The following is an 11,980-nucleotide window of genomic DNA, read 5'->3' as shown; positions in this document are numbered from 1 at the left end:
TATGTTCCGGAGATGATCCCCTCTGCTGACCTATGAGTGGTAGCCTTTGATGATGGTCTTTTGGAGGAAATGACTCCATTCTCAGAAAACTCTATGAATATTTTTTTTTCCTGTAGCATTTCCTACTTGCTACTAATCTCTTAAGTTAGAGTGCCTTTCTCTAACATCTACTTTCTAGAATGCCTGCCTGGATTTTTTTTTTTTTTTTTTTTTAATACAGGTGAGAGTAAAGTCATCCAAATATCCCTGAATGCAGGGTTGGGAGCTGGGCTGATCTAATCTGAGCCATGAAATAACTTGTATTCTCCTGGCCTAGTCATTGATTTCCTGGTCCTCCCTTTCACGTGAATAAATATTAAGAATTGGACTGCGTCCTTCCAGCTTTTACATTATAAAAGTAGATCAATTTGAGAGGAGGTGGGAGGTGTAGAGGGGGTTAAATGGTGGTAGAAGGAGACTTGATTTGGGGTGGTGAACACACAATATAGTGTACAGACGATGTGCTGTGGAATTGTGAACCCAACACCTTGATAATTTAGTAAACCAGTGTCACCTCAATACACTCAATAATAAGGAAAGAAATAAAAAGTGTATTCAACTTTATCTCCACTGAATGACCAGAGAAAGACATTTACCAGTATGTGATGGAGAGATTCCTATTGTTTTTTAAACAATATTTTTGTATTCATTTACTAAACTGAAACCCTGGGAAATTTAATTTTTTAAAGCAGACTATGGCATTATTCTCCACCTAATGGGGTAGAAATGAACTGAGCTCAGGTTTCATCTCTGATGGCAGTTTCTTTGGGGAAGACAGCGAAGCAGCTTCTTTGCTTTCCTGACCATGTTAGTGGCGTTTTCCATTAGATTTGTAAGACAAATGACAGAAAGCTTTTTTTTTGTTTTTGTTTTCTTTTTTTTTTTTTTTGTATTTTTCTGAAGCTGGAAACGGGGAGGCAGTCAGACAGACTCCCGCATGCTCCTGACCGGGATCCACCCGGCACGCCCACCAGGGGGCGATGTTCTGCCCATCTGGGGGCGCCACTCTGTTGCGACCAGAGCCATTCTAGCACCTGAGGCAGAGGCCACGGAGCCATCCTCAGCGCCTGGGCCAACTTTGCTCCAATGGAGCTTTGGCTGCGGGAGGGGAAGAGAGAGACAGAGAGGAAGGAGAGGGGGAAGGGTGGAGAAGCAGACGGGCGCCTCTCCTGTGTGCCCTGGCCAGGAATCGAATCCGGGACTTCCGCACGCCAGGCCGATGCTCTACCACTGAGCCAACCGGCCAGGGCGACAGGAAGCTTTTATTTGTTTGTTTGGATCAATGACAGACTGACTTTGCCATACTTTTGGATTTTATTAATTAATGACAAGAGACAATAAATTCAGGTCATAAAATGCTCTTTTCTGGTATTTCTGTCAGTAATTCCTAGTCATTTTTGCACTCACTCATAACACAAAAAAATAATGATGGTGAACCAAGTTAAAGAACTAAATAAATGAAGATGCATTTCAAGCTCATGGAGCAGAAGACTCAGTATTGTCAACATGTTGGATCTTTCCAAGTTGATCTATAGTTTCAATGTAATCTCAATCAAAATCCCAGCAAGTTATTTTGGGGAATACTGACAGATGGATTCAAAAGATTACATGGATAATCAAAAGACCTGTGATAGCCAATACAATATTGAAGAAGAACGAAGTCTGAGAACTGACACTACCTAATGTCAAGACTTACTATTAAGCTACAGTATTTAAGACAGTGTTATATTATCAAGATAATAGACAAATAGATAAATCAAAAAGAATAGAGAGCCCCAGAAACAGGTCCCCATAAATACAGTCAACTGACATTTGACAAAGAAGGAAAGGTAATAAAACAGAGCAAAAATAGCCTTTCCACAAATGGCGCTGGAACAACTGGACAGCCACATGCCAAAAAAAAAAAGGAAAATGAACATAGACACAGACCTTACACCTTCTCAAAAACTAACTTGAAATGAATCACAGATCTAAATGTAGAATGCAAAACCATAAAACTCCTCAAAAATAACATAGGAGAGACTTTAAATAACTTTGAGAATGGCCATAGCTTTATATATAACACTAAAAGAACAATTCATGAAAAAAGGTATTGATAAGATGGACTTCATTAAAATTAAAAACTCTGATCACAAGATTGGTGCGTGATAAAGAACTCACCGTCAATAGTTATCAGGAATTCACAAATTGAAACCAAGATGGAATACTGTTATGTTCCCGCCAGTATGGTAAAGTAAAAATTGCCAGTAATTCTAAATCTTGACAAGCATGTGGGACAGCTGAAATTCTTGTACATTGCTTGTGGCACAGTAAAATGTTACAGCCACTTTGGTTAACTGTTCCTTTTTGTCTGATAATGCTAAACATAATATCTAGTCTGTGACCCAGCAACATACTGCTAAGATACTTATTCAGGAGAAAACATACGTCCACTAAAAGACAGGTGCAGTAACACCATGCTTTATTCGTGACGGTCAAATATTGGACACTGACCAATGTTCACCAACAAGAGAAAAGATCATGGAATTATTGTCTGTTCATACAATAAATAAAACTCAGCAATTTAAAAAAAGGAATAAATTATTGACAGGTGCAACAACATGGATTTCTAAACATTATTTTAAGTGAAAAAGGCAGACACAGAAGAATATGACAATATAAAGAAAAAGAAAAACTTCTGCTTTGCCAAAGAGAATTTCAAGAAAATAAAAAGACAAGCCATGGACTGGCAGAAAATATTTAAGAAAAACATCTGATAAAAGATTATTAATCAAAATATACAAAGAGAACTCTTAAAGGTCAACAGTAAGAAAACAAACAACCCAATTAAGAAATGGCCAAAGACCTTAATAGGCAAACAAGATATACAGAGGGCAAATAAACATATGAAAAGATGCTCCACATCTTATGTCATCAAGGACATGCAAATTTAAACAACAACCACACATGTGCACACCTATTAGAATGGCCAAAATCCAGAACACTGAAAACACCAAATGCTGGCGAGGATGGGAAGAGAAGCATCAAGAACTCTCGTTCATTGCTAGTTGGAATGCAAAATGACACAGCCACTCTGGAAGACAGTTTGGCAGTTTTTTTCTCTTAACACAACTAAATATGCTCTCACCATACAATCCAGCAATTTCATTCCTTGTTATTTACCCAAAGACTTGGAAAACTTCTGTGCAAACAAGAACCTGCACACAGCTATTTATAGCACCTTTATTCATAATTACCCAAACTTGGAAGCAACCAGGATGTACTTCAGTAGGCAAATGAATAAATAAACTGTGGTACATCCAGACAACAGAATATCGTTCAGTGCTAACAAGAAATGTGCTATCAAGTTATAAAAGGACATGAAAGGAACTTAAATGCATATTCTTGCATGAAAGAATCCAATCTGAAAAGGCTACATACTGTATGATTTTAAGTATATGACTTTCTGAAAAGGCAAAACTATGGAGACAATAGAAAGATCAGTTGCCAGGGGTTGGGTTAAGGCAGGGGTCTCAAACTCAACTCAGCATGTGGGCTGCAGAGCAAGATTACAGCCCTTTGGCGGGCCGCACTAGGTCTACAAAAGGCAACTGTTACGCAACACTTTTCTCACTGCAGTTGAAAACAAAAAAAAAAAAATCAGTACAACAAGCACAATCGTACATGCAGTTTACTCAGTGTCACAAAACAACCAGAAACTGTAGTTCGCATCACAACTGCTGTTAACTAAGCTAATATCTAGCTAGGATGCTAGAGAAATGAAAAATACAAGTAGGCCCCTAGGCTTACTTAATTTTATCTGAAATATTTTGAACTTCGTGGATTAGTCTGCGGGCCGCACAAAATTGTTCGGCGGGCCGCATGCGGCCCGCGGGCCGCGAGTTTGAGACCCCTGGAAGGGGAGAGATTGATAGAGGGAACAGAGAGGATTTTTCGGACAGTGAAAATCCCCATGTGATAAAATAATGATGGATATATGTCATTCTACGTTTGTCCAAACCATAGAATGTACAACACTAAGAGTGAAATGTAATGTAAACTATGGACTTTGATTATAACGTGTTCATGTGGATTCCTCTGTAACAAAATGTGCCAATTCTGTGGGGGATGTCAGTACCAGGTGAGGCTATGCAGGTGTGAGAGGCGGGAGATATATGGAAATCTCTCTATTGTCCCTCAATTTTGCTACAAACTTAAAACTGCTCTAAAAACATTAAGTCTTAATAAAACAAATAACTGTGATGGAATGTAGTCCTTCATATGAGGCTATTTGAGTCTTTTAGAGGCAATGATAGGTATTTCCTGTAGGTTAATTTTTTTTTACCCCTTTATCTCCGCGTATCAGGAAAGTGATTTTACTGATTCAGATAGTTTGACTAGCTGACATAAAACTGTCCTTAGTAGGAAGTGTCTCATTCATATCATGTGTATACTTCAATGTAGTATTTACAGAAGGCTTGTGGCTACTGAGGCAAGAGGAAACACCAATAGTGAGAAGTGATTTTGAGTCACTCATATTTTTCACATTTTCAGATACGTTAGTTTCCTCGAGCCTCAGTTTATTTCACCTACAAAGTGGAAAAAATCCTCATTGCCAGAGGAATGAACTAAAGTCACACTTTAGAAATATTAAACCAAAGCCTGGATCTTGGGTGCTCAGTAAAGTTTAATTTGCCTTTTCTTTTCACAAATGATCTGCCTTCTGAGTGAAGCCACACATTTTCACGATTGATAGCGATGAAAAAAAGCCTGATCCGTGGTGGCGCAGTGGGTAAAGCGTCGACCTGGAATGCTGAGGTCGCTGGTTCAAAACTCCGGGCTTGCCTAGTCAAGGCTCATATGGGGTTGATGCTTTCTGCTCCTCCTCCTTTCTCTTTCTCTGTCTCTCTCTCTCTGAAATAAATAAATAAATAAAATCTAAAAAAACAAACAAACAAAAAAGTTCACCTAAGTGTAGGCAGAGACCCAAGATCAGATGTTCTCAAGAAAGGCAGTGATGGGGAAATCCTAAGCTTGACCTTCCGTGCCCTCCTCCGGTCCTACTGTGTACTTGTCACAGCTTTGGACAGTTTGCCTATCAAAGAATAGACCGTATAAGCTCTGGCCGGTTGGCTCAGCGGTAGAGCGTCGGCCTGGCGTGCGGTGGACCCAGGTTCGATCCCCGGCCAGGGCACATAGGAGAAGCGCCCATTTGCTTCTCCACCCTCACCCCCTCCTTCCTCTCTGTCTCTCTCTTCCCCTCCCGCAGCCAAGGCTCCATTGGAGCAAAGATGGCCCGGGCGCTGGGGATGGCTCCTTGGCCTCTGCCCCAGGCGCTAGAGTGGCTCTGGTCATGGCAGAGCGACGCCCCGGAGGGGCAAAGCATCGCCCCCTGGTGGGCAGAGCATCGTCCCTGGTGGGCATGCTGAGTGGATCCCGGTCGGGCGCATGCAGGAGTCTGTCTGACTATCTCTCCCAGTTTCCAGCTTCAGAAAAAAAAAAAAAAAAAAGAATAGACCGTATAAAGGGAAAAGAAAGAAATGGTTCTGAATGTTAACTTCTCTGGGCCTCAGTTTTCTCATCTGTAGCCTGGGGATAGTCGTTTCTGTCTTTTCAGTATCATGAAATTAAATTGTGAGGATCCAATGAGATCAGGAATGTGAAAAATGTTCTCCAAGTGCAGAATATTCTAAAAAAAATGTAAAGCATTACTGTCTGGGGAAAATCTACAAATACAAGAGGAGCCATGTTGGAATGACATGTCTTGATCTGAGAAATCACAGACCCTTCTGTAAACCACAGGCAAGGACATTGGAAACTTTGTAAATTTGCGAAACACCCCATTCTGGTGTCAGAACCTCAACCCGTGGACCTCTGAAAGTGAAATATGACACATGAACAGTTTCCTCTTTTTGTCCTGGTGTATAACTTAACCGAAACTACTCAACTCCTACAGTTGTATTTCCTCCTATTAACTATTTCTAAATGTGAGTCTTGACAGGAAATAATTTGGTGGAAACTCAACCCCAATGGTCCCTGCAGGCTCTAACCCGAGAATATTTCCATGCAGAATTCACGCCACATAGGTAACAAGGACACTGGCTTGCTACCATATTAATGCCTAATAAAAACATAGACCTTGCTTTTTCTCCAACACAACAAATTCCGCTCTGCCTCAGGGCCTTTGCACATGTTGTGTGTGCCCTCTACTTAAAGCTCTCTTCTCAGATAATTCCATAGCTTCCTCCCTTACTTCAGGGGGATCTCTGCTGGTCAGAGAGACCTTTCCTGACCACCGCATCTAAAAGAACAACTTCCTGTCACTCTATCCCACAGGTTTGTAAAGCACAATGCATCTATCATCGGCAGCAGCAGCATTTGGGAATTTGTTAGAAATAAAAATACTCAGTTCCTATTTGAGACCTACTGGAACAGACAGTCTGGGAGATGAGACCTAGAAATGTGGATTTTAACAAATTCTCCAGGTGATTCTGGCATAAACTGAAGTTTAACTTCCACTATTCCAACTCTTTTCTCTGTTTTGGTTCATGGTCCATATCATCATCTGGCTATTTCTTTGCAGATTTATAGTCCACCTCCTCTATTAGAAAACAAGCTGTCACAGAAAGAATTGGTCACTAATATATTCCCAGCACTCACACTAGTACCTGACTTACAGCAGCCTCTCAAGATAGATTTTGAGATGAATGAATGATTTGCCAACTCAGCATCGTCATGACTCATCAAAAGCAGAATGCAATACAGAAAACAAAGTGTTAATGTGTCATTTAAATGTTTATCCAGCCTGACCAGGAGGTGGCACAGTGGATAGAGCATCGGACTGGGATGCAGAGGAGCCAGGTTCGAGACCCCGGGGTTGCCAGCTTGAGTACGCGCTCATCTGGTTTGAGCAAAGCTCACCAGCTTGGACCCAAGGTCGCTGGCTCCAGCAAGGGGTTACTCAGTCAGCTGAAGGCCCACGGTCAAGGCACATATGAGAGAGCAATCAAAGAACTAAGGTGTCACAATGAAAAACTAATTATTGATGCTTCTCATCTCTCTGTGTTCCTGTCTGTCTGTCCCTATCTATCCCTCTCTCTAACTCTCCCTCTGTCTCTGTAAAAAAAAAAAAAAAGTTTATCCAGGTTGACATGCATAGGCTGATTAAGACCTAAAATGGACTCATGGCAGGAATTATGTCTGTCATTTTATCTAATTTTACCACATTAGATTTGTGAAAGGCCCTATAGTTTGTAAATGCTGTGCCTTGAACCAGAACCAAGCTCTCACAGTTCCTGTCCAGTCCCCTTATCATTACATTCAGAGCAGGGTCTCAGCAGTGATGGCAATGCCCAGGTAATGCTAAGAGATCACAGTAGTTTGAAAGGGGGTGGGAATGGGGTGGAGTCCTTAACATTTTCTTAGCAGGTTCCTGATTTTTTTTTTTTTTTTTTTTTACTGCATGGCTCCTCAGAATTTTTAATAATTTGTTTTGCAAATCTCAAAGTAGAAAATGTTTTAGAATGCAATGTTTCCCAACCTTAGGATCAAGAAGTCCCTTTTTATGCCTGGAACAATCTTAGGATACAAGTGCCAAAGTTATAGTTTATAGACTCCTGGACTGATCACATAGAAATATGCTATCTGTATCTGTATCAATTAGTTTTGAATGCCTAACAAACCACTCCCCAACCAAATTAGTGGCTTAAAGCAGAAATCCCTTGTTTTTCCTGATTGTGTGGGTTAGCCAGGCAGTTCCTCAATTTGAGGTTGCATAAACAACGATCATTTCACTCGCATATTTGGTGGCTGTCAGCCTCGTCAGCCTGGGGGGCCCTCAGGTGTGATGGATCTGCTTTGCTCTTCATCAGCTTTTTCACAGGGTGGTCTCGGGGCCCAAAGACCATCAAGAGAGCAAGCCCCAAAGCATAAGCACTTTTCGAGCCTCTGCTTATGCCACATGTGCTAAAGTTCTATTGGTCAAAGCAAGTCACATGTTCAGTCCAGGTTTAATGGAAAGAAATATAGGCTCTGGAGGGGAGCGACAATGTCGTGTTGTTAGGATGTGATTGAGGCAAATGGCTGAGGTTTAGAGGTGGACATCTAGCTTGAGACATTCAAACAGAGAACAATCACAGATCCCTTTCATTCTCCTCTTGTAACTGAGCAACATATTCCAGGAAGCCTTACCTATATTTAGTTCTTTGCTTGGCTTATGGTATTCATCAACATACCAAGAATTTTTCATTTTATGCACATACGCAGGGAAAAATGGACCGAAGCCAAATAATATGATGTTTGTACACAGGATAGCAGGGACTGGGTGTATTCATCTTATCAAGAAAACTAAAAGAAGCAGACTTTGATTATCTCCGGGCTCTTGGCAGTCAGTATACCCTGAGTGAGTAGCTTTTATCTCATCCATAAAAGTTCACTGACGGAAAAGTAGAAGTCAGGTGCTAGGCTCTGGAAAAATCATGGTGGACAATGTAATATGATCTCCCCCTTTGTAGAACTTTGAAGCAAGTAGAGTAGAAGGACATTAAAAAATATATCCAAATAGATAGATCAGGGGTCCCCAAACTACAGCTCGCGGGCCACATGTGGCCCCCTGAGGCCATTTATCCGGCCCCCACTGCACTTCCAGAAGGGGCACCTCTTTCATTGGTGGTGCCCCACATTGACCATCTCATTAGCCAAAAGCAGGCCCGTAGTTCCCATTGAAATACTGGTCAGTTTCTTGATTTAAATTTACTTGTTTTTTATTTTAAATATTGTATTTGTTCCTGTTTTGTTTTTTTACTTTAAAATAAGATATGTGCAGTGTGCATAGGGATTTGTTCATAGTTTTTTTTATAGTCCGGCCCTCCAACGGTCTGAGGGACAGTGAACTGGCCCCCTGTGTAAAAATTTTGGGGACCCCTGAGATAGATGATAGACAGATAGACAGATAGACAGACAGACAAAGAGAGATGCATAGGGAAAGTGATGGGTGACAGGTAGTCAGGGAAGTGGCTCTCAAGGGACACTTCAGCTAAGCGCTGAGGGATGGGCAGGAGCCAGCCAGGTGAAGAGAGGCAAAGGAATTATTTCAGATAAAGGGACAAGGTTCTGAGGCCGAAAAAGAAATCCCACCAAGAACTCATGGAAGGCTCATAAGTTAGTGAGTTGTTATTCTTGTTTCGTGCACGTTTTAGCTGTTGTGTTGTGCTGGCATTCGTTTGGTCTGTTTGCAGTATATAAATTGTCTGTTTTCCTGTTTGAGAGCAACAGGTAAATCTTCTATGGCTATATTTCTCCTTCAGTGATCTTGCCGGCTACTAAAATAGTGTCTAAAAAGCTGCTTCCCTCCTTCCCTATGGTTTGGTACCTGTTGCCATTTCATGAGATTTTTTTTCTTAATAGAGATCTTCATATTTTTTGAAATATTCCTTTATTTTCCTTACAACCCCCCCAAAAAATGGTATTTGAAAGAAAAGTCTTCCTTCGGAATTCTATAACTGTCCTTGACCATGCCATGTTGGCCTATCGGAGGAGGAACGCTTGACTCTCATTTATTTTTCTGAAATAAGGAAGGGGAGAGCACAGGATGCTGCTCATGCATGTGGTTTTACCTGTGTGCGTGTCTGCCTTTGCCTGCGAGTTTGTGTGTCTGCCGGTTCCAGGAGAGGAGGCTTTATTTGTTTTCGCTGGCTTTGTTTTCAGAAGTATCCCAAGCATCTGCAATAGTACCAAATACACAGGAGGTGCTTAATTCTATTTTGATGAGTATATGGTTTCAAAATCTTGCCTTGGTTTGTCCTTCCTTCCTTCCTTTCTTCCTTCCTTCCTTCCTCCCTCCCTCCCTCCCTTGTCCCTCCCTCCCTCCCCTCCTTTCCTTCCTTCCTTCCTTCCTTCCTTCCTTCCTTCCTTCCTTCCTTCCTTCCTTCCTTCCTTCCTTCCTCCCTCCCTCCCTCCCTCATCCCTCCCTCCCTCCCCTCTTTTCCTTCCTTTCTTCCTTCCTTCCTTCCTTTCTTCTCCTTCTTCTTCCTCCTCCTCCTCTTCCTTATTCTTCTTCTCTTTATCCTCCTTATCTTCCTTGTTCTCCTTCTCCTCCTCCTTCTCCTTCTCTTCTCCTTCTTCTTTCTCTTTTTTCATTAATGCGGAGTCTTTGTTAGCCAGAGTCCCACCTCGGAGAAGATACACTGACCAAGGACATGTGGTCCTATGGTCCTGCAGTCACGGCTGACAGCACCGTCATCTGGGTGGGAGCTTCTGCAGAGCTGCCTCAGGCCCTGGCTTCCTCAGGTTTAGAGAGATGTGTGCGAGGCAAGGCAGACTGAGGCCCCCTTCCTCCCACACTGAACAGGGCACACACAGACCAGATGATCCAGGCTCCGTGCAGCAGTGAGACAGGACACACACAGACCAGATGATCCAGGCTCCGTGCAGCAGTGAGACAGGGCACACACAGACCAGATGATCCAGGCTCCGTGCAGCAGTGAGACAGGACACACACAGACCAGATGATCCAGGCTCCGTGCAGCAGTGAGACAGGACACACACAGACCAGATGATCCAGGCTCCGTGCAGCAGTGAGACAGGACACACACAGACCAGATGATCCAGGCTCCGTGCAGCAGTGAGACAGGGCACACACAGACCAGATGATCCAGGCTCCGTGCAGCAGTGAGACAGGGCACACACAGACCAGATGATCCAGGCACCGTGCAGCAGTGAGACAGGACACACACAGACCAGATGATCCAGGCACCGTGCAGCAGTGAGACAGGACACACACAGACCAGATGATCCAGGCACCGTGCAGCAGTGAGAACACCTGAGGTGCCCCCTGGAGGCCTGGGCACTAAGAGCCCACCTTCCCTCCCACAGTGCCTGTCCTTCCTTCTTTCCTTCCTTCCTCCCTCCCTCCCTCCCTCATCCCTCCCTCCCTCCCCTCCTTTCCTTCCTTCCTCCCTCCCTTCCTTCCTTCCTTCCTTCCTTCCTTCCTTCCTTCCTTCCTTCCTTCCTTCCTTCCTTCCTTCTCCTTCTTCTTCCTCCTCCTAATTGTGAAACTTTAAAACAATTTAGAGAGAGAGAGAGAGGAAAGGATAGAGAAAGAGAGAGAAAACATCGATTTGTTATTCCACTTAACTATGCATCCATCAGTTGATTCTTGTATGCGCCCTGACCAGAGGTCAAACCTGCAACTTTTGGCATATCGGGACCATGGTCCAATCAAGCATCTGGCCAGGGCCTGCTCTGTTCTTTCTTTCTTTCTTTCTTTTTTAAAGAAGTAATAGCTTTATTTAATGATAATCTATCATGTGCCAGACACCTTCTAGGCTCCCACTTATATACAGCTATCCTCTCACAGAGATAGAAGTATTCCCATTTGCAGATGAGGAAATGGAGGCTTGTAGAAAATTAAGTGATTTATCTAAGATAATTTGCTTAACTTCTGGGCTATGAGAAAGAATTTTATAATATATGTCGGTGGTCAGTGGGAAAAAATGTTAAGAAAAAACGTGTATATATCTATCTATCTATATATATACATAAATACATAAAGAGAAACTAGGATCAAGTCAGGATTAAAGCAATGGGTAAGACAATGAAAGAGTGAAGTGGCAAGAGAATAATACATCAGCATATATTCTGAAAAAGAAAAGAACTCACATTCAAATCATTGTGAAATATATAAAACCCTTTATCCTGAAACTCCATCAAGATTTTTCAGGTTTTGCCCTGGCCGGTTGGCTCAGTGGTAGAGTGTCGGCCTGGCGTGCGGAAGTCCCGGGTTCGATTCCCGGCCAGCGCACACAGGAGAAGCGCCCATCTGCTTCTCCACCCCTCCCCCTCTCCTTCCTCTCTGTCTCTCTCTTCCCCTCCCACAGCAGAGGCTCCATTGGAGCAAAAGATGGCCCGGGTGCTGGGGATGGCTCCTTGGCCTCTGCCCCAGGTGCTAGAGCGGCTCTGGTCG

The sequence above is a fragment of the Saccopteryx bilineata genome, chromosome 10 (genome assembly GCF_036850765.1).
Source record: "Saccopteryx bilineata isolate mSacBil1 chromosome 10, mSacBil1_pri_phased_curated, whole genome shotgun sequence".
Classification (NCBI taxonomy): domain Eukaryota; kingdom Metazoa; phylum Chordata; class Mammalia; order Chiroptera; family Emballonuridae; genus Saccopteryx; species Saccopteryx bilineata.
This window is presented reverse-complemented; position numbering follows the sequence as displayed.